We start from the raw sequence: 24,202 nt of genomic DNA on the forward strand, positions 1-24,202 counted from the left end.
CTAAAGTTTATTTACCCCCCCCCATTTATTGTAATTAAAAATTGTGTGATATTCAGTTCTGAGGATTAGAAGTGCTCAATGCAGACTTCACAGGCCTTACTCTCATATATATGTGTCCCTAACTGCACTCAGCAGAGGTGTTGATAGCATACTGAATGCTAGTGCAAGTTTTGCTAACAAAATGACAATGGCAAACCAATGTTTCTACTCCAATTACAAACCTGGATTGGCTCCTCCAAATAAAGCAAGTGGTAGAGGGAGGGGTTTAGTGATTGAAAAGCAGAGATATGTTAATGTTTTTGGAAAATATTCACATTCAGATGATATGTGAAAGGGCCAACACAGTAGAATTGCATACTCAACAAATGCATAATAAAAAGATAATGCAAATGAGAAGTACATTTTATTCAGACAAATGTCAAAGTTAGTTCAATTTTCTTTCACCCTGCATCATGTGACAGCCATCAACCAATCACAAAATGCATATACGTATATTTTCTTGCACATGATCAGTAGGAGCTGCGGCCTCAGAAAGTGTGCATATAAGAAAGATTATGTACATTTAGATTATGGAAGTGAAGTGGAAAGTTGTTTCAAATTGTATACTCTGAAACTTAAAAGTTTAATTTGGACTTTAGTGTTCCTTTAACATAGTTACAATAATTTTCTGTACTTCAAGTCCCTTTAATAGTATGGTTTAAGTAAAAAACTGAATTCAAAGACATTAGGGGCGCGATCCGATATATAGCGCAGGTTTCGGCGCAAGCGTGGAAACCTGCGGCACCCGTAGTTTCAGCTTGCACAGCGAGCTATCACATATACGGCGCCGGCAGTTGCTAAAGTGCCGTAAGTCGGGCAAACTAGCGATGTCCAGAAATCAGCGTAAGTACAAATTTCTGGAGTCGCCAGTGACTTACGGCACTTTAGAAACTGCCGCCGCCTAAAAAAACTGACTAAAATATTAAATCTCCAGTTACTATCTAACACGCCTCCCAAACATAGCCCGACAAGTATATCCCTCTATCTGCCATCCCCCCTCTCACTCCTAACAATAAATGTATTAACCCCTAAACCGCCGCTCCCGGACCCCGCCGCCACCTATATTAACTGTATTACCCCCTAATCTGAGCCCCCTACACCGCCGCCACCTATATTAACTGTATTACCCCCTAATCTGAGCCCCCTACACCGCCGCCACCTATATTAACTGTATTACCCCCTAATCTGAGCCCCCTACACCGCCGCCACCTATTTTAAATATATTACCCCCTAATCTGACCCCCCTACACCGCCGCCACCTATATTAACTGTATTACCCCCTAACCTGATCCCCCTACACCGCCGCCACCTATTTTAAATGTATTAACCCGTAATCTGATCCCCCTACACCGCCGCCAGCTACATTAAATGTATTAACCCCTAATCTAATCCCCCTACACCGCCGCCACCTATTTTAAATATATTACCCCCTAATATGATCCCCCTACACCGCCGCCACCTATATTAACCCTTTGGCTGCTAAGCCATTTCCCACCTGGGTGCTAATATATATATTTTTTAATTATTATTTTTTAAATTTTTGAAAACTTTTTTTTTTTTTTTTTTTTTTTTACAGACCCCTGTAGTGCCTGTAGTGTTTTTTTTTCTGTAATATAGATTAGTGTATTTAACTGTATTTTAGTTGAGATAATTGTAGTTTATTTAATTAATTTATTGATAGGGTAGTGTTAGGTGTAATGGTAACTTAGGTTAGGATTTATTTTAGGATTTATTTTACAGGTAATTTGGTAATTATTTTAACTAGGTAGCTATTAAATAGTTATTAACTATTTAATAGCTATTGTACCTAGTTAAAATAAATACAAAGTTACCTGTAAAATAAATATAAACCCTAAAATAGCTACAATGTAATTATTAATTATATTGTAGCTATCTTAGGGTATATTTTATAGGTAAGTATTTCGATTTAAATAGGAATAATTTAGTTAATATTATTAATATTATTTAGATTTATTTTAATAATAATTAAGTTAGGGGGTGTTAGGGTTAGACAGGTTTAGTGGTTAATATATTTAATATAGGTGGCGGCGGTGTAGGGGGATTAGATTAGGGGTTAATAATTTTAATATAGGTGGCGGCGGTGTAGGGGGGTCAGATTAGGGGTAAGACATATAATGTAGCTGGCTGCGGGGTCCGGGAGCGGCGGTTTAGGGCTTAAACACTTTATTAGGGATTACGGCGGGGGATTGCGGTTGACAGGTAGCTAGACATTGCGCATGCGTTAGGTGTTAGGTTTTATTTTGCAGGTAGTTTAGGGAGTTACGGGGCTCCAATACTCAGCGTAAGGCTTACTACGCCTGTAATTTGTGGCGAGGTGAAAATGGAGTAAGATTTCTCCATTTTCGCCACGTAAGTCCTTACGCTGTATATTGGATACCAAACTGCGCGGGTTTGGTATATCACTCTATGGGCTAAAAAACTACAGCCGAATGGTGAAATATACGAGCATAACTTCTAGGTTACGCTGTATATGTGATACTAAACAGGCGCAAAATTTGGCGTCGCCGGATTTTGCGGGCGACGCTGCATATCGGATCGGGCCCTAGGTTGTTATCATCTGTACAAAATGAATTAGACTTCAGGTTTTATTTAGTTTTGGGCACCTACGTCTTGCACTTATGAAAGTCTGTAAAACTCTGCAGAAATCCCCTTGAAAAACTGAATTGAATGGCTTAGAAAATCACCTGAGCTACCACAATGTTCTCACACAAGAATTGTTATAGGTTGGATCAAATTATCTTCCAAGCCAAAGCTATATTGTACTGATAAACAGAGGTTGTGTGTGGCACCTTTAAACAAAATAAGGCTATAACAGTGTCTTAACGTATACTTACAGGCCCATTTATCAAGCTCCGTACGGAGCTTGAAGGGCCGTGTTTCTGGCGAGTCTTCAGACTCGCCAGAAACACAACTTATGAAGCAGCGGTCTAAAGACCACTACTCAGAGCAGGCGGACAGGAATCACCGGAAATCAACCCGATTGAATACGATCGGGTTGATTGACACCTCCCTGCTGGCGGCTGATTGGCCGCAAGTCAGCAGGGGGCGGCGTTGCACCAGCAGCTCTTGTGAGCTGCTGGTGCAATGTTAAATGCGGAGAGCGTATTGCTCTCGGCATTTAGTGAGGTCTTGCGGACCTGATACGCAGTGTCGGATCAGGTCCGCAAGACCTTTGATAAATTGGGGCCTTAGAGTGTGTACCGTAGAATGTGTGTACTGTGTAAGTAGTGTGTGTGTGTGGTGTAGTATGTAGTAGCTTATTATGTGTGTAGGCTTTACAATTCTCACAAATATCTGCTGTCATTGGCTCACCAGATGTGTCCATCTAGATCCCAGTTGTGATTTTGCTCTGGAATTAACTTTAACTATGTGTTAACCCCTTTTGCATGGGTTAAACACACAGATATATGTAAACAATATTGTAATAATGAAATGTTTTAACACATAGTTTTTTTTTTCTTTATACAATTTTATGTCCCTTTAACTATAATACAAAGCTTGAATAGGGGGGCCGGCTCAATTACCTATGATCTTTGACAGATCACATCTTCCTGTTCTGTGCCAAGCAACAATAATTACATTGAACGAGCACTCACTGTGCCTGAAAATAATTTGGCATAAAGTGTACAATACAACAATGAGAATTTTCTACAAAAACACAGGGGAATCTGAAAATAGGCCGTTTAATCTCTTGGCTATCAGTCAATTCAAATTTATAATGAATATTTCAATATCCACTTTCATTACAATGATTAACTATTTAGAGGTTATTATTTGCAGAGAAAATATCGGTATGGATTCTTAACTCTTGAAAAGTCATGTAAATAAATCTGTATGTAGCATATCAGAGAAAATGTTAAATCACATTTAGGACTCTATTCAAAAGAACTCACTGTGTTTTTTGAGGCGGTTTGCCTACAAATCCGCTTCCATTAGTCTGAAACCACCGCATATTTTCTCACTTATTCAAAGAGAAATGCAAGATTTGAAGGGATATGAAACCCCCAAAAATATTGTGATTCAGACAGAGCACACCATTTACAAAAAAGTTTCCAAATTTACTTCTCTTATCAAATTAGCTTTGTTCCCATGATATTCTTTGTTGAAGAGATACCGAGGTAGGCATCTGGAGCACTACATTGCTGGAAACAGTGCTGCCATCTAGTGCTCATGCAAATCGATAACATTCTTGCAAAACTGCTGCCATATAGTGCTCCAGAAATGGGACTGCTCCTAAGCATACATCTCTGCTTTTCAACAAAAGATACCAAGAGAGCAAAGAAAATGTGATAATAGAAGTCAATTAGAAAGTTGTTTAAAATCACATGTTCTATCTGAATCATGAAAGAAATGTTTTGGGTTTCATATCTCTTAAACATATTCTCTTCGTAAGAAATACCTATATATGGCTACAAGAATTATTCAAATTCATAAGATGTAGTTTGTTGCCCTCTGCTGTTTGTGTCTTATAAAAACATCAGACCACTTGCTTTCAATTAAAAGGAATGTGAAGTAGTAGTTAAAGCATGCTTAGCTTTTATTGCTTAATACCACAATAATTAGCCAGTCAAACAGAATCAGTTACCCCCCCAAAAAAAGTCACATTATGTTTTGTGCTCAAGCAACCCCCTCTATCTACACAATTGTGGAACCAAAGTTTATATAATATACATACTATACATACTGTATATATACACATGTATGTCTAAATATGTTTTTAACTTGTAAATCTTGCAAATCCTTTTTAAATTGAGTAAATGTGTTTAATTATTTGAGTACATTCTAAACATTGTTTTGTAGGCAGTTTATGACACTCATCTGTGCCAACTGTGACAGTTTGGTGACACTAATCCTTAGATAACTGGATTCATATTACAAAGCCATTGAACAGCTGCAAGTTAATAAAGGTCTTTGATTTATACAGTCAATAAAGCGTCATATTAAGCCACTTAGTCTAAACTGCTAGGATACAAAAACTATGCTAAACAAACATCACAAAAAATATGTTTTTCTTTTTTAAAAATGTATTTATTTATTGAGATCCAGATTACGAGTGGCGCGTTAACAGCTACACGAGAGCGTAAGGAGTTTATTGAAACTCTTTGCGCGCATCGTGTTTTCAGCTCGTATTACAAGTTGAAAGTAAACGCAATCGGCTAGATTACGAGTTTTTGTCGGTAAGGCTTGCAGGGCTAACGCTCCTTTTTTTCTTACCGCTCCCTTAAGCCAAAGCTGGTATTACGAGTTTTCTGCAAGCCGGCGTTAGCCTCAGAAAAGTGAGCGTTGATCAAAATTTAGCTCCACATCTCACCTCAATACCAGCGTTACTTATGGTAGCGGTAAGCTGGCTAAACGTGCTTGTGCACGATTTCCCTATAGGAAACAATGGGGCTGAGCTGGCTGAAAAAAAAACCTAACACCTGCAAAAAAGCAGCGTTCAGCTCCTAGCGCAGCCCCATTGTTTCCTATGGGAAAAAAAAAATATGTCTACACCTAACACCCGAGTCTAAACACCCCTAATCTTACACTTTTTAACCCCTAATCTGCCGCCCCCGACATCGTCGCCACCTGCATTATACTATTAACCCCTAATCTGCTGCTCCGGACACCGCCACCACCTACATTATACTTATAAACCCCTAATCTGCTGCCCCCAACATCGCCGACACCAACATTATAGTTATTAACCCCTAATCTGCCCCCCCAACGTCGCCACAACTATAGTAAATTAATTAACCCCTAGTCTAAACACTCCTAATCTTACACTTTTTAACCCCTAATCTGCCGCCCCTGACATCGTCGCCACCTGCATTATACTATTAACCCCTAATCTGCCGCTCCGGACACCGCCACCACCTACATTATACTTATAAACCCCTAATCTGCTGCCCCCAACATTGCCGACACCAACATTATAGTTATTAACCCCTAATCTGCCCCCCCAACGTCGCCGCAACTATAGTAAATTAATTAACCCCTAATCTGCCGTCGCCAACGTCGCCGCCACTATAATAAAGTTATTAACCCCTAAACCTAAGTCTAACCCTAACACCCCCTAACTTAAATATTATTTAAATTAAACAACATTAATTTAACTTAATTAAATAAATTATTCCTATTTAAAACTAAATACTTACCGATAAAATAAACCCTAAAATAGCTACAATATAACTAATAGTTACATTGTATCTAGCTTAGGATTTATATTTATTTTACAGGCAACTTTGTATTTATTTTAACTAGGTAGAATAGTTATTAAATAGTTATTAAATTGAATAACTACCCAGCTAAAATAAGTACAAAATTACCTGTAAAATAAATCCTAACCTAAGTTACAGTTACACCTAACACTACACTATCATTAAACTAATTACCTAAACTACCTACAATTAATTACAATTAAATGAAATAAACTAAATTACGAAAAAACCCCACTAGATTACAGAAAATAAAAAAAGAATTACAAGAATTTTAAACTAATTACACCTAATCTAATCCCCCTAATAAAATAAAAAAGCCCCCCAAAATAATAAAATTTCCCTACCCTTTACTTAATTACAAATAGCCCTTAAAAGGGCATTTTGCGGGGCATTGCCCCAAAATAATCATCTCTTTTACCTGTAAAAAAAAATACAATACCCCCCAACATTAAAACCCACCACCCACACACCCCTACTCTAAAACCCACCCAATCCCCCCTTAAAAAAACCTAACACTACCCCCCTGAAGATCACCCTACCTTGAGCCGTCTTCACCCAGCCGGGCACAAGTGGTCCTCCATACGGCAGAAGCCTTCATCCGATCGGGGCAGAAGAGGCCCTCCAGATGGCAGAAGGCTTCATCCAGGCGGCATCTTCTATCTTCATCCTTCTGGAGCGGAGCAGATCCATCTTCAATCCAGCCGACATGGAGCATCCTCTTCAAATGAAGTCCTGGGAATTCAGAATCCCAAATTCACATTTACATTCATCAAAGGTTTTCACTCTGTTTTCCTCTATGTTAACCAGCTGAATCATATAGCTAATCCCTGCCTCCGTCCAACTTCCAAATCTTAGCGAATCATACCCTGCCAGGAAATCTGGGTTCCCCCTTATAGTTAAATAGGGGGAGGCCCTAAAGTCAAAGGCTATTTTTGCGCAAAATTTCCTACAAGCTTTAATTGGCTGATTTATAATTGTTAATTGTCTTAAATCTTTAGGGATCCTGGATATAGGCATATGAACAAGAGCTTTGAGGGAAAAAGGTGCAACCAGCCCTTCCTCAACATCATACATCGAGAAATTATTTGTTCCTTGGAACCAGTCAAAAACATACTTTATATTAGCCGCTATGTTATATGCCTCTATATCCGGAATGGCTAGTCCCCCCCCTTCCTTTCTTGCACACATACGTTTAAACGCTATTCTGGACCTTCTATCCTTCCAAATAAATCGTCTTTTATTTTTGTTGATTATCGCACTGTCTTTCTTCAATAATAATAGTGGCAGTGCTTGAAATGTATATAAGAATTTGGGTAGTGAGATCATTTTGATTAGCTGAACTCTACCGGACAGGGATAGGGGTAAGTTCATCCACTTCTCTATATCTTTCTCGAGGGAACTAATAAGCGGTGGAAAATTTAATTTATACCAATTCCTCGGATCTGATGCAAACTTAAGTCCTAAATACGTAATATACTCCTTTGCCTCTTTGAATCCAGTTTGGTCTGGATGTATGAGTGAACCAATAGCCAATTGCAATCTATTGGCCAGTATGTGTGTCAATATCTTATAGTCCACATTCAATAATGATATAGGCCTATACGATTCCATCCTGCTTAGATCTTTCCCTTGTTTTGGGAGTAAGACTATCCTGGATTCATTAAAGTAACTGGAGGGGGACTTCCCCTCATTAAGAAATGAATTATATATTCCACTCATTGTTGGGGTAATTTTATCCTCAAGAATTTTATATCATTCTCCTGGGATATCATCAGGGCCAGGGGCCTTGTTGAGCTTCAGATTTTTAATGGCTTTTTGGACTTCTTCATTAGTAATCCGGGCATTTAATTTTTCTAATTCTTCCTTTAGTACCTGAGGTACCTTAATGTTATCCCAAAACACCTCCTTTTCCTGTTGGTCTACATCCCTCTCCCCATACAGCTTTTTAAAATACTGTTGAAATTCCTGGATAATTTCTAAGGGCTGACTAACTATACTGTCCTTTACTTTAATCATTGTTATAGGCTTACATCCTTTTTGAGACTTAACCATATTGGCCAGAAACTTCCCAGTTTTATTACCATAGGACATAAATTTACTATTCCGTTTAATTTCGGACTGTGTCTCTTTTAAAACACACCAAGCATCTCTCTGTTTTTTGGCATCTAAATATTGCTTCCAATTCTCATTGCTATTATTTTGCAAATACTTTTGATATTTATTCGCTATTTGATTAGTGAGTTGCATCCAATACTTGTTATTGATTCTCTTTGTTCTAACAAGAAAGGCCAAAATTTCACTGCGAATCACGGCCTTAAAGGCCTGCCAAAATGTTTCCTTATTCTTAACTGAATCTTTATTGTTGAGAACATATTCATCCCATTTACTACATAAAAAATTTCGAAATCTCAGATTTGTATATAAATATTTCGGAAACATTTTTTTGTTACCAGGTGAGATGTTGCCATTAGCTACTAAACATAGCAGTATTGGTGCATGATCCGATATTGTAATTGGGGTAATTGTTGTCTTTTGAACTATAGAGAATAGGTTTTTACTAATTAAAAACATGTCGATCTGGGGGGCGGAGTTAGCTGCCAGCAGAGCCAGACGTGCCTAAGGAGAGCTTTACTGTCCACATTGGGGGGCATCAATACCTGCTTCTGGGGGTACTTGGACACACTCAGACCCATAACACCACCCTCTAACCCCACATATAAAAATTGGGGGCTTTTCTGAGAATTTTGGATCGCAGCTGCCCTAGCTGTACCGTAGCTGCCGTCCCATCCTTACACAGTGCCTCCCGCTTGCTCCAGAGGGCCGGGGATCCGCTCCGGAGCAGAGGACTAACACCACCCTACTTCCAGAGGACTGGCTAACTAATTACTCCCAGGACCGGAGCTCAAGCCACACTGCCTTCCTTATCGCACTGATATTGGTGCTGCCTTACCGGAGGAGTGCCTTGCCCACGGACTGCTTACCCAGCTCTGTTACCAATCCGGATCCTGTGAGTCCCTTAATGCTGCCCGGACACACCGGGACCCTGCGCGCCTAAAAGGTCTAGGGCGCGAAGATCCGCTATCTTGGTTGCGGCCTCCATTCCCTGTAGTGGCGCGACCTGCCCGGGGAGATCCCAGAGCCTCACTTACCTGGCCACTTGCGGCCCCGCCAGCCTCCGACCTTCCGGACCTGTTGTGTCCCTGAACAAGAGATCATTTGCGAGGGTGGCGGCATCTGTGACGGCGGACCCTGGACCTGGACCGCTTCAGATCAGCACAGAGGGTAGGTGAGTTGACCCCTTCCTAACCACTTGCTGTTTTGGGGTTATATACGTTATTTGCTCGCCTAGCCCTCCTGCCCTCCTTCTGCTAGCCCTGCGGGCATTCATAAATCTGGGTATGCACCACCACTCTATCTAAAGGGCCAAAAGACCTATTCAATCTAACCTCCACAGGCCCATTTGCAGCCTCACAGGGTCAAAAGGGCTAGAGCCCCCCCCCCTCTACCTTCACTATTTTGCAGTGACCCTATCTATGCAGGCCAAGTTATCATACCGCCAGCGTTGTTGCAAATACCTCTAGGAGTACAGGGGTGACTTTCAGTTTAAACAGCTCCTTCTACTTGAGCAAGAAATCATTTACACCTGTCTCCCTTGGACTTTGGAGTCTCTCAAAGCAAAGTGTGGAAAACAGCACCAACAGATATGTGGCTTGTGGGGCACGGAACCCAGGATCTGCCTTATCCTGCAAATACTTCAAGTAGCAAAAAAGATTTGTTCCAGCCACCAATAGTTAAAAAACCTTTATTCCTTCATATAGGGTCTTTTGACAAACATACAACGTTTCAGACCTGCTATAGGTCCTTAGTCATGTACATGACTAAGGACCTATAGCAGGTCTGAAACGTTGTATGTTTGTCAAAAGACCCTATATGAAGGAATAAAGGTTTTTTAACTATTGGTGGCTGGAACAAATCTTTTTTGCTACTTTGGAGTCTCTAACAGTCATATACTACAGCAGTTATACAGAGCTGCTAGAAATCACGCCTACACATAGGCGTCTCTTATCTAATTATACCCAGAGAACAGATCCCTATGTACACTTGCTGGTGTCCTTAGAAGGGAATAAGAAAGCAGAATATAGCACCCTTTTCTGTACTGTACACCTGGATTGACCCTAGGTTTGCTCCATATTTGACCCACTTGTTTCAGAACGCTTGCCACAGGTCCCAGCTGGACCCTCACTAACTGTGGACTTTGCTCTCTCTAAAAAAATTAGCAGGTGGAATTACCAACATTTTCTTTACCACCCTCAGACTTTAAACCTACTCCATATACCACAGCTTAACAACCCCCTGTGGGTACTCCTGAGCCCTGTCTCTCTGCCCCAGGTGCACAGATATTACCACAACTACTACTTCTGTTACCCTACCTGGACCTTATAGTGCAATAGCTTGATCATTTCGTTTGCAATCTTTGGCTGCTGCGTCAGTATCTGTGTCTTTGGGCCTCCAACCCAAAGTGGAGTGTTATTTTGTCTTGTTGCCTGCTTAACCATACTTTTCCTTTTCAGGTACCCCCTGCAGTAGAGGTCATAGATACTAAATTGATAAATACACATATTAGGTGTAACCACCTAAGACTCCCCCCTGCTTAAGTCTGGTATTCCCCCCAAGTTACATTAACCACCTGCAGGGCCTATAATATCCAGTATTGACCTAATATCAGTATATATTTTTCACCATTCTTCCTATACTCTGTTTATAGGGGTATATCTACAGGTCTCGCCGTACGAGACTGGCTGCCTTGGTCCCCCCCTCGCTTCCCCCTTTCCGGCCCAGCTCGTCTGGGTTGGTCACTTCCACTCTCCTTTTTCCCTTCCTCCTGGTCGTATCCTCCCTCCCTGAGGCGCGTGGGGGCTCTTGGGAACCGTCACAATCATCAGCACACGGTCCACTTGTTAGGCCTCCTCCATCCTTAATGTAAAGGTTTAATATTATGTGCCTAGTGTAATTCAAACCGAGGGCTGTGCTGGCCCCGCTCTTACAGTGTAACATTTACTACAAATGCTCTAACTAAGTGTTGAAGCCTAACTTATGTGATAATCTAGGCATCCTTTTTTTTTTTCTTTGTGATTAGCCCAGTGGTCTAACGACTCCTCTGTGTGTAAGTGGTCAGGGCGGGCCTCCATTACATCCTACCAATCCATTCCTTGGTCTCCCTACATAACCAAATATGTCACACTCGGCCAGAAAAAATACCAAGTCTCAAGCGGCCTCAAAACAGACTGTTCTTGACCATTTCTCTTAACCACGCAAGATACCTACCTCAGTGAACAAGGACATTAGCGACCCCGAATCTCAAGATGAGGGTTCCCAGTCCAGCTCTCAGTCTGTTGCACATCTCAATCATTACATCACTGAAAGCACTCTACAGAAACTTCTTATAGCTCAGACCAAATCTATCACCACAGAGATCCAGAGAAGTTCAGCTGAACTTAAAAAAGAAATTCAGGAAATAGGCGATAGGGTTGACTCTCTCGAACGACAACAAGATGATTTGGCTACTGACAACTCGAACCTTCTAGCCGACGCAGAAAATCTGGCCGAACAAATTTCCCAACTTGAGCAAAAACTTGCGGATGTGGAGGACAGAGCTAGGAGGAATAATATCAGGTTCAGAGGCATTCCTGAGACGGTTAACACAGGTGGCGTGCAGGAGTACCTCATCTCTTTGTTCATCGCATTCTTAGGCCCTTTGGAAGGCAACATGCATGCTATGGAAAGGGCCCACAGGGCTCTTAGGCCACGTTCAGTATCATCAGACAAGCCGAGAGATGTGGTCGTCTGCTTCCACCATTTTACCTTTAAAGACCGGTTGATGCAAGCAGCATATAGCAAACCCACTCTGCCTGATAATTTTAAGGATATCCAACTATTACCCGACCTCTCCTCACATACTTCACAACAACGAAAGCTCTACGCCCCAATTACTACTCAGCTGAGGAAAGCAGGGATCAAATACAGGTGGGGATTCCCCACTAAATTGATTGTGACCAAGGATAACCAAACCCACACAGTCTCCTCACCCTCTAGGGGAGGCACTCTATTAGCTAACTGGGGCCTCCAAGCCTCTCCTGACAACCAGCAGGAGGTCCGCTCCAGATTGCGGGTCACAGCCCCAGAATGGTCCATTAAAGAACAGAGACCAAAGCGACCAAAACTCAACCCCCCTGACCACACTTTGAGGCCTCAAGCCTCACCCACTTGAGGATGTTGAACTGCACTTCAATACCAATGTCATTTCCATGCATTGTTATTTGTTTATCTGTTTAATGTTATTGTAACTAGCTCTAGTTAGAGTTCGAGTATTTATATGTTTACTTAGTTACTTTGTTTCTTTCTAGCAGAAGAGCGGGGCTACTTGCACTAGTCCCTCTGCCTCTCAGGCAAGGTTAACTCCCCCCCAATTTCTGGTGCCCACTCTAGGGCCCCACATAGGTGGACTACTTCCACTTGCTCCCCCCTATTCCCCATCCCCCCTACCCAATCCTTGATCCCTACCCTTCCCTCCACCCTCTCACAAGATTTCTAAATGGCCTCCCTCAGGTTCCTCACCCATAATGTTAGAGGCCTTAATACTGTGGGCAAGAGATGCCTCCTGTCCCGGTCCCTACGCCATCATGGGGCGGATGTAGCCTTCCTCCAGGAGACGCACCTGATAGCAGACTCCCCCCCCCTCCACACATCTCGGGATTACCCAGTATTTGAGGCGGCTTCCTTCACTAAAAAATCCAGAGGAGTAGCCATCCTAATACACAAAAGAGTGGCTTATGAGCCCCTCTTCATATTCAGAGACCCTCAGGTCAGATACCTCATTCTTATTTGTAATCTAGACCATGTCACATATACTCTGGTCTCGGTCTATCTTCCGAACGCGCTCCAACCTAGGTACCTCAGGAAAGTTCTCCTACATGTGGAAAAAGTTAAACAGGGCAGGGTAATCCTCGCAGGTGACCTGAATATGGTGAGGGATGAGAAGATAGATAGAAAAACCAGCCCTACTAAGAGACCCCCTCCAGCCATGACCCCACCTGTCGTAGATTCAGGGAACTTATGTGCCAGTTTACTTACTTTGATATTTGGAGGTCCCTACACCCTCTAGACAAGGACTTTACCCACTACTCCCATCCACACGCTACATACTTTAGGTTAGATTATTTTTTCTGCCACCCCACAGATCTGGATCTGATCCGCTCCGCGAGCATTCACTCCTGCCCATGGTCTGATCATGACCTTGTCACCCTAGACATAGAATCCAGCCACACTACCAAGACCAGGGCCCCTTGGAGACTGCCGCACCATCTCCTTTCGGATGTCCCATTTAGGGAGGAGATCAGGAAGGAGATCTGCTTCACCCTCCAGACTAATGATACCCCAGATGTTAGCAAGAACACAATATGGGGAGCGTTTAAGGCTACCCTCCGAGGCCTCTTCATCTGCAAGCAGGCTCACCTCAGGAGGCAGGCAGGTCTCTCCCTATCCCAGGCACACTGTAGACTGTGGGTTCTTGAAACCCAACGACGGACCTCAGATCCTGTAGCCCACAAATCTGAGGTGGAAGACCTTAGGCGGCACAACTGCCAGCTGGAATTCCGTAAGACGCAATCTAATCTCCTTAGTTTAAAACACCTCCTGTACTCCAAAGGCAATAAAGCAGACTCTTTACTTGCAAACAAAATTAGGCAACGTACAGTTGCCACCCGCATCCACGAAATTAAACAGGGCACACAATCCTTTAGACTCCCCTCCCAAATTGGCCGACAGTTCAATAAGTTTTACTCCGAGCTCTACAATATAGGCGACACTGCGACACCCGGGAAAGCTCCCTCGGAAAACATTAGTCCATTCCTTCAATCCCTAAAACTCCCCACCCTTGACAAAAACCATATAGAGTGTATTGACTCACCGATCACTAGCCAAGAGGTTAAGTTGGTCATTAAAAAGCTGAAGTCCCTTAAAGCCCCCAGGCCAGATGGATTTATGGCTATTTTTTACAAGACGTACCTGGAGGAGCTCGTCCCTATGCTTACCAGATTCTTTAATAAGGCAATGTCCGCAGGGAAATTTGATAAGGAATTTCTAGAGGCCTCCATCATTACCATCCCTAAACCCAATAAAGACCCAACCCTCTGCGCTAATTACCGACCCATTTCGCTCATCAATACTGACGTTAAGATTTACGCCAAAATCTTAGCTAACCGGTTAGCAATGTTGCTACTAGCGCTTATTGACCCAGACCAAGTTGGGTTTATTCCAGGGAGAGAGGGCCCAGACAACACCAGGCTCCTTGATATCCTCCTAGAAGCCTCCTAGAAGCCAAGAGACTGGATAGACCACTTACGGTGCTTTCTCTCGATGCTGAGAAGGCCTTTGACCGCGTCAGATGGGAGTACCTCTGGCGGGTCTTAGAAAACTTTCAATTCCCCACGCAAATTATACTCGCAATTAAGGCCCTATATTCCTCCCCAACAGCCTCAGTAAGAGGAGTGGGGTTTGACCCCACCCCCTTCTCTATCTCCAATGGCACCCGACAGGGTTGCCCCCTCTCCCCGATCCTGTTCGTGCTAGCCATGGAGCCTTTGGCTGCGGCTATTAGGGCAGATAAAGAGATTTCGGGAATCACCCTACAAGGTACGGTTCACAAAGTGGCCCTCTTTGCCGATGATACTACCCTGTTCTTCTCCAGACCCTTGAGCGAGATCCCGAGACTCCTGTCCCTCCTCGAGACATTTAGTACCATGTCGTACTATAAATTAAACCACTCAAAATCAGAATTATTTACATCTGGGTTCCCCGAGGAGGTCTCCAGAAGCCTATGCGAAAATTATAAGTTTATCCCTAGTCATAAGTATATCTCTCACCTTGGTGTTAAATTGTCCAACTCTCTCCCCCAAATTATTGAAGATAACTTCAAACCCCTTTTGACCGAACTACGGTCCCTGCCTTTGCGATGGAACTTCAAATGCGTCTCTTGGTTAGGGCGCATAGCGGCCCTAAAAATGAGCTACCTTCCTAAATTTACATACGCCCTTCGCTGTCTCCCAATCAGGGTTCCCAGAACCCTTCTCATACAATTCCAGAGCGCTTGTACCAAATACATTTGGCAGGGTAAGCCCCCTAGAGTTGCCCATAACATTTTACAATACCCTAGAATACACGGTGGGGTCGCTTCCCCTTCTATCTTTAGGTATGCGGATGCCGCTATGCTCACCCATATCTCCCAATGGGGAGTTAAGGATAAGGAGTCAGTTTGCAAATGGAGGACAATTGAACAAGCCTCCCTACCGCACAATCTTGCCCTGAGGGACCTAATATGGACACCACCTCACTGTAGAAGGAACCTGGGCGCCTTTAACCTGATTATTCGGGAATGCTTGTCCGCCTGGGACCATTTACGACATAGCCCTAAGGTAGCCCCCAACCCGTCCCCAATTACTTCCATAGCCGGCCTCTTGTCCAGTTTACCTGATTCACACCTGATTGCTTGGGCTAGACTGGGTGTCACGAGAGTGGTGGACCTTTGGTCTACCTCGCCTCCCATAACCTTCTCCTCCTTCAACCAACTTGATGTTTCTCCGTCCACACCCCTGTATATGAAGTTTGAATACTCAAGAGTTATTAGCCTCTTGTCAAGGTGGGGTTTCAAACCCTCTTCCCCTCGGCAGCTCACCATCTGGGAAGCTCGATGGCAAGAGGGACTCAGGCTGGGCAAACCACTATCCCTACACTACACCCTTGTGGAAGGTGCTGCCCCAGTTGATAAAGCTCAACATATCCTAAAATGGGAACGGAAGTTAGACTTCACGAAACCCCTCACAGAGTGGCAAAGTACGCTCTTATTGACAAAGAAAACCCTCCATTGCATTACCATCCTTGAAACCTACATTAAGGTACTCACGCATTGGTACTACGTCCCAGCTAGACTTGCAAAGAGCTTCCCTGGAGCCTCCCCCACCTGTTGGAGAGACTGCTCACATATAGGGGACATGATCCATATCTGGTGGAGCTGCCCCAGACTCAAACCTGTATGGAACAAGTGCTTCTCTACGCTATCCAGCTTAGGTATCAACCTACCTAGAACACCCGAGACGGCTTTATTCCATTTAGGCACATGCAAATTGCCCAAACATTATGGTTCACTTAGTATTTACCTTTTGTCGGCAGTTAAACTTAATATAGCGAGATCTTGGAAAAGATCCCTCCCCCCAGCCTGGTCGGATATTATATCCACTATGGCCTACATATACTCCATGGAGAAGAACATTTATTATGCCTCTGGTAGGACTGATTTCTTTGAACTAGTATGGTCCGATTGGAAAAATAGGTTTAACACTCCCTGGCTCCCCAGCTTTGACACCTAGGTGAAAGTACACCCCCAATCACTCTGGCAGAATACCTGGCCTTACCCTTGTGTATCTGAACTGGCTCCTACTATGACCCCTTCCCTCCCCTTAAAGGCCTCTTAGCATACCCCTCTCCCTTCCCCCCTTCTCCCCCTTCCCCACCACCCCCTCTCGACGTTACTCTACGTCCTTTTGGAATGATGGTATCCGTTTTTTAATAGGTATTAACGTCATGACTGTATTGCTTACTTTTTATGTCCTGGTGTATTTGTATTTGTTGTACGATTGTCTCGTACAGTTGTTTTATCTCCTATTCTCTTGTCACAAAAAACTAATAAAAACTACAAATTAAAAAAAAACAAAAAAAAAACATGTCGATCCGCGAAAGAGATTTGTGTGCTTTAGACAAACAAGTGTATTCTTGGGTATCCGGAAAATTGTTTCTCCAAATATCCAGTAAGTCCAAATTATAACACAGTTTTTTAAAGAATCTAGAATCCCTATTTCCCAATTGTTCCCTATTCCCCGTCCTTTTCCTATCGATAATCTCAGATGCCACCATATTTAAATCTCCTCCTATTACAATATTCTGTACTAATCCTGCCAGTTTGGCTTGCAATGAGTCCCAGAAGGGACCCTTCTTTTCATTTGGGCCATATACGTTACACAGTATGATTATTTTTTTCCCAATTTCCACCTTCAAAATAATGAACCTGCCCTGAGGATCTATTTCCTTTTTATGAATCTGGTATTGTATGTTTTTCCTAAACAATATAGCCACTCCCTTCTTCCTCTGGTTACCCGGGGCGCACACTACCTCCCCTACCCATCCCCATTTTAATTTCTGACTCTCTATATCGTTCAAGTGTGTTTCCTGCAATAAGCCTATATCTACCTTTAATTTATTCAAATAATGTAAGACCATTTTCCTTTTAATTGGTGAGGTAAAGCCCCCCACGTTCCATGAGCCTATATTATACTTCCCAGTCATTATTACTTACACAGTGGAGGTAAAGCTGTGAGCGAGAAAGAGAGAGAAAAAGAAAAGTGAGGAAAAAAAAATGTAACCTACACACACATACTTTATCACGCATCCACACCTCACCCTCCCACCCCCTCCGTCCCTATCTAACAGTTCCATATTCAAATTATCTTATCCTTTAATTTCCTCCTTGAGGAAATGTTCTGCTTCTTGTGGGTTCTCGAAGGTTTTGAACCCTTCCTGAGTTTTAATACTAATTTTGGCTGGATAGAGTAGCCTAACTGATCTGCCTTCCTGTATTAGGCGAGAGCATAGGGGCGCGCACTGTTTTCTCCTATTGGAGGTCTCAAGCGAGAAATCTTGGAATATAAGAAATTTCTTGTTTTGATACATAACATTCTTTTGAAGCCTAAAGGCTTTTAATATCTTAACCTTGTCCTGAAAGTTTAAATACTTAATAATAATGGGTCTGGGTCTGTCCTTACCTTCCTCCTGCTGCCTGAAGACCCCGATCCTATGTGCCCGTTCAACTAATAAAACTTGCTCTCCCTCTGATATTCGTAATATAGAGGGTAGCTGAACCGCTGCAAAGTGTAACAAATCCTTTTCTAGAAGGGTTTCGGATATACCAATTACTCTCAAATTATTTCTCCTCGATTTTCAAGATCCTCCACTTTATCAGTTAAAAATGTAACTTGCTTCCGTATTCCTACTAATTCTTGGTCTTTCTCAATGTCCCTATCTTCTAGGTCTGAGATGCGCTGTTCCACTAGGCCTAACCTAGCCAATATTTGTTTTGTTTCCTGCGATATTACCTCTATAGTGTTCTGTATAGCATCAAATTTGGGCATAAAGAGTGCGCTCATCTGTTTCAGCAACTCAGTATTTGTTATCAAATCAGGCCCAACCTCCTGCGAGGTTTCTGACCTTAGTTCTGTACTTCGTCTGAGTTGCTTTTTTTCCTGTTGCCTTCTCCCTGTCATAGTTGCTGCTTTAATGCCGGAGGTTACTGAAATGTATTTATCCATAAGAAACGTGGCACAACTATTCCTACCTTCCCTATATGACTTCCTGGTTCTTATGTCTTCCCTCTATCGCTTTCGCTATCCCCCTTATCATTAGCCCTTTAGCAAGCTTCAGTACTTCTGCTACCCTCTCCTCTTTATCCTCAGAGTTGCTATATGTATTTGTGTTACAAGCTCTGATGTTTTAACAGAGCTTAGAGAAAAAGAGCAAACATTTTTTATGTTCAACTTGCCCCAATATACTATCCTCCTAACTAACATATATAGTGCATTAATCAAAATCGATATGTGAACAGATACAGTAGATATAACAGTCCCTCAGTACGTGTACCGCACAAAATAAAAAAGTGTGATACTTAATTAGGTTCCATGCAAATTCAATCCAAAATGTCCCACTATTTCCAATAGCAAATAGTTACTATATGTGTTTGTGCTACACATTCTAATGTGTTAACAAAACTTAAAAAGAAAATAACAAAAAATGTAATATTCAACTTACCCCATTATACTATCTTCCTAACTAACATACATTAATTATATAGTGCATTACTCTGAATCAGTAAATGAACAGAGACAAATAATATAACAGTCCTTCAGTACGTGCATAAAAGAAGTGTGATACTTAATTAGGTTCCGTGCCAGCTCAGTCCCAAATGTCCCAATAATCCTAGTAGCAAGTAGATATTCCTAAGCACCTAAGCTAAGGCCGTACAGGGTACTCACATGTTCCAGTGGCACCCAGGTGTGCCAGTAGATACGGGCTCATTGGCGGATCCGGGGGGGGGGCAATGGGGCAATTGCCCCCCCAGAGAATATATAGTGAGAGAGGGCTTCCCTATTCCCTATTCCGCTGCGCCGCCGCCAGGGTAACGTGCGGGCTGTCAGCTATCGCGGCACTGCTGAGCGCCGGTGACGTCACACGCCGGCGCTCAGACTCAGCACGGTATATATTAGTGGGGGGAGGGGAGCTGCATGCGGAGTCGGAGGAGCCGCGGAGACCGGAGACAGTACTGTGACTGTGTGTCCTGAGCACAGCCACAGCCAAGCCACAGCAGCCACAGCGCTACTAGCCACGACTAGCCCCTGAACCCTAGCCTGGATTCCTGGACCAGCGACCAGGTAGTGTAATTTTGGAACATAAAAATTATTATTAAAATGCCTGCATGGTCAGGGTCTGTGACTATAAACCAAATAAAAAAAAGACCCAACCACTATTCACTTTATACCCCCAAACATTAGCCACAATATCTCTCTTTCTCTTTATATATATATTGATTGAGCTGGCCATGGGGCAGTGGTCACAGCAGGGGAAAGCTTAATGACACCCTTATAGTGATCTATCTCCTGGTCACCCAACCATGCTGCATAGACTTTCACCTCTCCTGCAGACTGCCAGCCACCTATGCACAGACTAGTGCCACCTTTGCTGTTCACCTAGCCCTGCATAGACTGCCACCTTCCCCTGCAGACTACCAGCTACCCAATGCATAGACTGCCACCTCCCCCTGTACACCCAGCCCTGCATAGACTGCTACATCACCTTGCAATTTGAAGATTATTTTAATAATTTACAGGTTGGAAACAAATTAAGATATTATTTGTTTTGTGTATATGCTATAAAAAGATGTATAACAGGTTTATTAAATTAACACTGTACTCACTATTGCAACTGCAGTTGTTATAGTGCCTACAGTAATTCCAACTCGGTCCCAAGCTCAAAAAATATATATTTTAATATTTCAAAGGCTTGGAAGTCGCCTCTCATACCACAGCATTCTGTGATGTCAGATGCACATGCCCCTGCTCAAATCCATAATTTGGAAAGACAAATGTGACTGTTTTTAAATAAGGTTAGAGCTGTACGATAGGTTAAATAAAATAGTCTGTTCTATAAGCACTCATTATTTTCTGTCCGCCGCCACAAAAAAATCTGGAAGTGCCCCTCCCGAGACCAGGCTCTGGATCCGCCACTGTACGGGTTGAACCTTTTGCAGCAGTTCAGCATGCTGGCTTTTTCCTAGGTATTGTTGGCGCTCTTCCAGTAGTATGAGCGAACATACAAGGGGGACAAGAAGACAGAGCCCTGTGTAAATCCGATAGAAAACAGTCATAAAATATGTACAAAACAGCTACAGGGGACTCACAAAGACAGCGGCACTCTCTTGTGCCAATTGTTGCAGTCTAGACCTTTTACAGCAGTCTAGCACGCTGACCTCAAACGCAATGTATCTGTGTTCCTCCAATACATAAAAGAGAGAGGGAGACAAAAATACAGACCACACATGTGTGACTCTATCATAACCAATAAATATATCCTTAATTAGCCTTCAGAGTGGTACTCACAAACATAGCGGCACGCCAGTGTGCCTTTGGGAGCAGGCTGGACCTTTTAACAGCAGTCCAGCACGCTGATTTCTGTGGTAGCAATGTGTCTGTTCTTCCAGTATGCTTTCTGAGCTATAATATACTAGTAATTTTTCTGATGTTAACCCTTGGCCCAGCTTCTAAGTTTAAACTTATAGATGACGGGGGAGGGGGGGGGGATATCCCTTGTACTGCCACAGCCCTAAATTCCTGGGGCTTTGCAGCCATTGATGTTATCTATGGCTCTAGTCCTAGCTAGTCGCCTTATTGGTGACCACTCTCGCGGTACGGGGTGTGAGTGCTAAGGAGAGCAATAGCTGAGCAAAAGTAACCCCTTCCCCCAAAGATAGGCCAGCAAATTTTGGGAGGAAACAAATATTTACTGCTGCCTATCAGGGAGGGGGGTACAGGTACGCCAAGCCAATAACCACTACCTTGTTTTCCTTCTCAGCCACCTCTCCTCACCCTCCCATCCTGCCTAGCGAGAGATCTGAGCTGCTTGTGGGGACCAGGGAGTGAGACTGTCTGCCGTCGGCTGTGGATTCCAAACGCCGCTTCCGTCTCCTCTACTCTGGTCTCTCGTCCCTCGATCTCTTCCGCAGGTTCCGCTGACGGCGTTCTCCTGCATATCCCTCGCCTTGGCGCTCCTTACGTGCGCCTACGCCAAGCGTGCAACAATAGATCCTAGGACCGCCCGAGATGTATACATGTCTAAAGATGTCTATGTATGTATGTGTATATATATATCTATATATATCAGAAATATTAAAAAAGAAAGAAATTCAAAATGAGAGGGGCAAAGGGAAAAAAAAAGAGGGAAAGAATAAAGAGTACCCTAGCCAGCAACCTCCTATAAATAACAATAAAATGGAATAAGCACAGTCCCTAAAGAGACAAGGGCAGTTGGAGAAACATCCCAGTCTAAAAACTTAAAGTGATAAGAACCTTTTATTACAAAGCAAAATATAGAGTGGATTCAATTAATAACCCACAATTACCACCTTAAAGGGATAGTGAACCCAATTTTTTCTTTCATGATTCAGATGGAGCATGCAATTTTTTTGTTGTAATTTTTTCTTTATTTTTAATCCATTTTAATTTAACAGCAGTATATGAAAGAAACAAACAGAAAACATAATAATATCCTGCATTTCATATCATTAATACCAAAAGAAGGAAAGTTTTAAATCCATTTTCATTTAACCGCTGTATATAACAAAATTAACAAAAAAAACAACAAACAAAAAAAACCCAGAATAATATCATACGTTTCATATCACTAATATCCATCTTAGAGAAAAATAATAATAAATAAATAAATTTAAAAAAAAATTCTTCCCTTCTCTCTCCTTTTTCTTTCCAATCCATACATATTCCTAGAAAAACATTATACCATTTGGCAATGTATCATATTATTAGTCTGTCTTTTTGTATCATATCCCCTCATTAACCAATCCAAAAATGGATACTTATTTTGCTTTTCCGTCCCCCTACCCGTACCCAACCTAATATCCCAATCAATTAGATCAAAAACAACTGAACAAACAAAAAAAAAAAAAAAGAAAAAGAGAAAACAAGGAAAAGAACAATTCTCCTCTCTCCTCCCTCCCCCCCCTCCATTAAGTTGGGGCCCAATCAGAACTGACTACCACATCCCCAGCAACACTAACTCTGAGTTCCTGAATGGATATATCATATGATCTATCTCATTTGATGGCAGTGTTTTAATGAACACTGACCATTTTTTAAAAAACCCTGCAATATCCTTTTCTTTTTCTATATTAGTATCCTTCTGTTCTAATATACATTGTTTCTTTAAGCAGTTTTTGAGCTTGTTAATGCTGGGGCTTGCACGGCCTTTCCATTTTTAAAAAATTAAGTATTTTGCTGCTAAAATGATCATATTGACTATTTTATTATGCCTCTTAAGATCTTTTATTGCTTCCCACAGGAAATTTATACAGACCACATCTAATCTCAGGGGGGAGCTTTTCATCACGCGATTAATCCAATGTTCTATCTTTAGCCAGAAATTTTTGATCCTAGGGCACTCCCATATCATATGGATAAGATCTGCCGAGGGAAATTAACATTTTGGACACTTACAAAAATTAATGTTTCCATCTCTAAACCCCTTCTTCGGAGTATAATAGACTCTGTATAATAGCTTGAGGTGGGATTCTCTCCATGTGGCCGATAAAATAACTTGTGATACTTTTAAAATAGACACATGAATTTTGTTTACATTTATGGGGTATTGAGGTATAATCAAATTCCATGTAGATACTAAATTTTCTATGTTTTCCTCTCCATTTTTAGAAATCAACATTTGATAGCATGGCGAGATTGACATGAACCCATTTCTTACCAGCACAAGCCATTTCTCCAATTTCCCCAGAGACCAGTTCTAGCCATATTCATTTACCATCTTAGTAATAAAGTGTCTTATTTGTAGATATGCAAAAAATTCTTTATTACAGAGATTGAATTCTCTTCTTAATGCCTCAAATGTTTTAATACAATGTGTGTTCCAATCTACCATCTGACAAATATTATTCGGCCTAAAGTATGCCATTTCTGAAAAGGTGCCAATTGTAATCCTGCCTGAAATTTAGAGTTTCCTTTGATTGGCATATAATCAGAAACACTACCTTCAATAGATAATATCTTACAAATCTTCCACCATGCTCGCAAGGGGCACATTAATGTTTTAAATGTTTTAATTTTTTGAGGAACTGATTTAGCATTACAATGTATTAAAGCTGTGGGAAGATAGGGTAGGCTTACATTTTTTTCAAGTTCATTATTTGTTACATAGTCTTTATTGAGTATCCAATCGATTACTATTCGAGCAAGAAAAAACAGATTATACAATTGTATATCTGGTAACGCAAGTCCCCCGTATTTCTTAGGTAGTGAAAGTTTTGTTAGTGAGATTCTGGGTTTCTTATTCTGCCATATAAAACCTCTTATCATACTATTAATTTTTCCAATATCCTTCCGTTTAAGAATTATTGAGGTATTCTGCAAAATATATAATAATTTTGGGAGAAGAATCATTTTGAATGCAGCAATACGACCCGAGATTGAAAGTGGAAGTTTTTGCCATAACTTCATACTAGTCCCAATGTCACTGATTATTGGTGTTACGTTAAGGCTATAAAAATT

The sequence above is a fragment of the Bombina bombina genome, chromosome 4 (genome assembly GCF_027579735.1).
Source record: "Bombina bombina isolate aBomBom1 chromosome 4, aBomBom1.pri, whole genome shotgun sequence".
NCBI classification, from domain to species: Eukaryota; Metazoa; Chordata; class Amphibia; order Anura; family Bombinatoridae; genus Bombina; species Bombina bombina.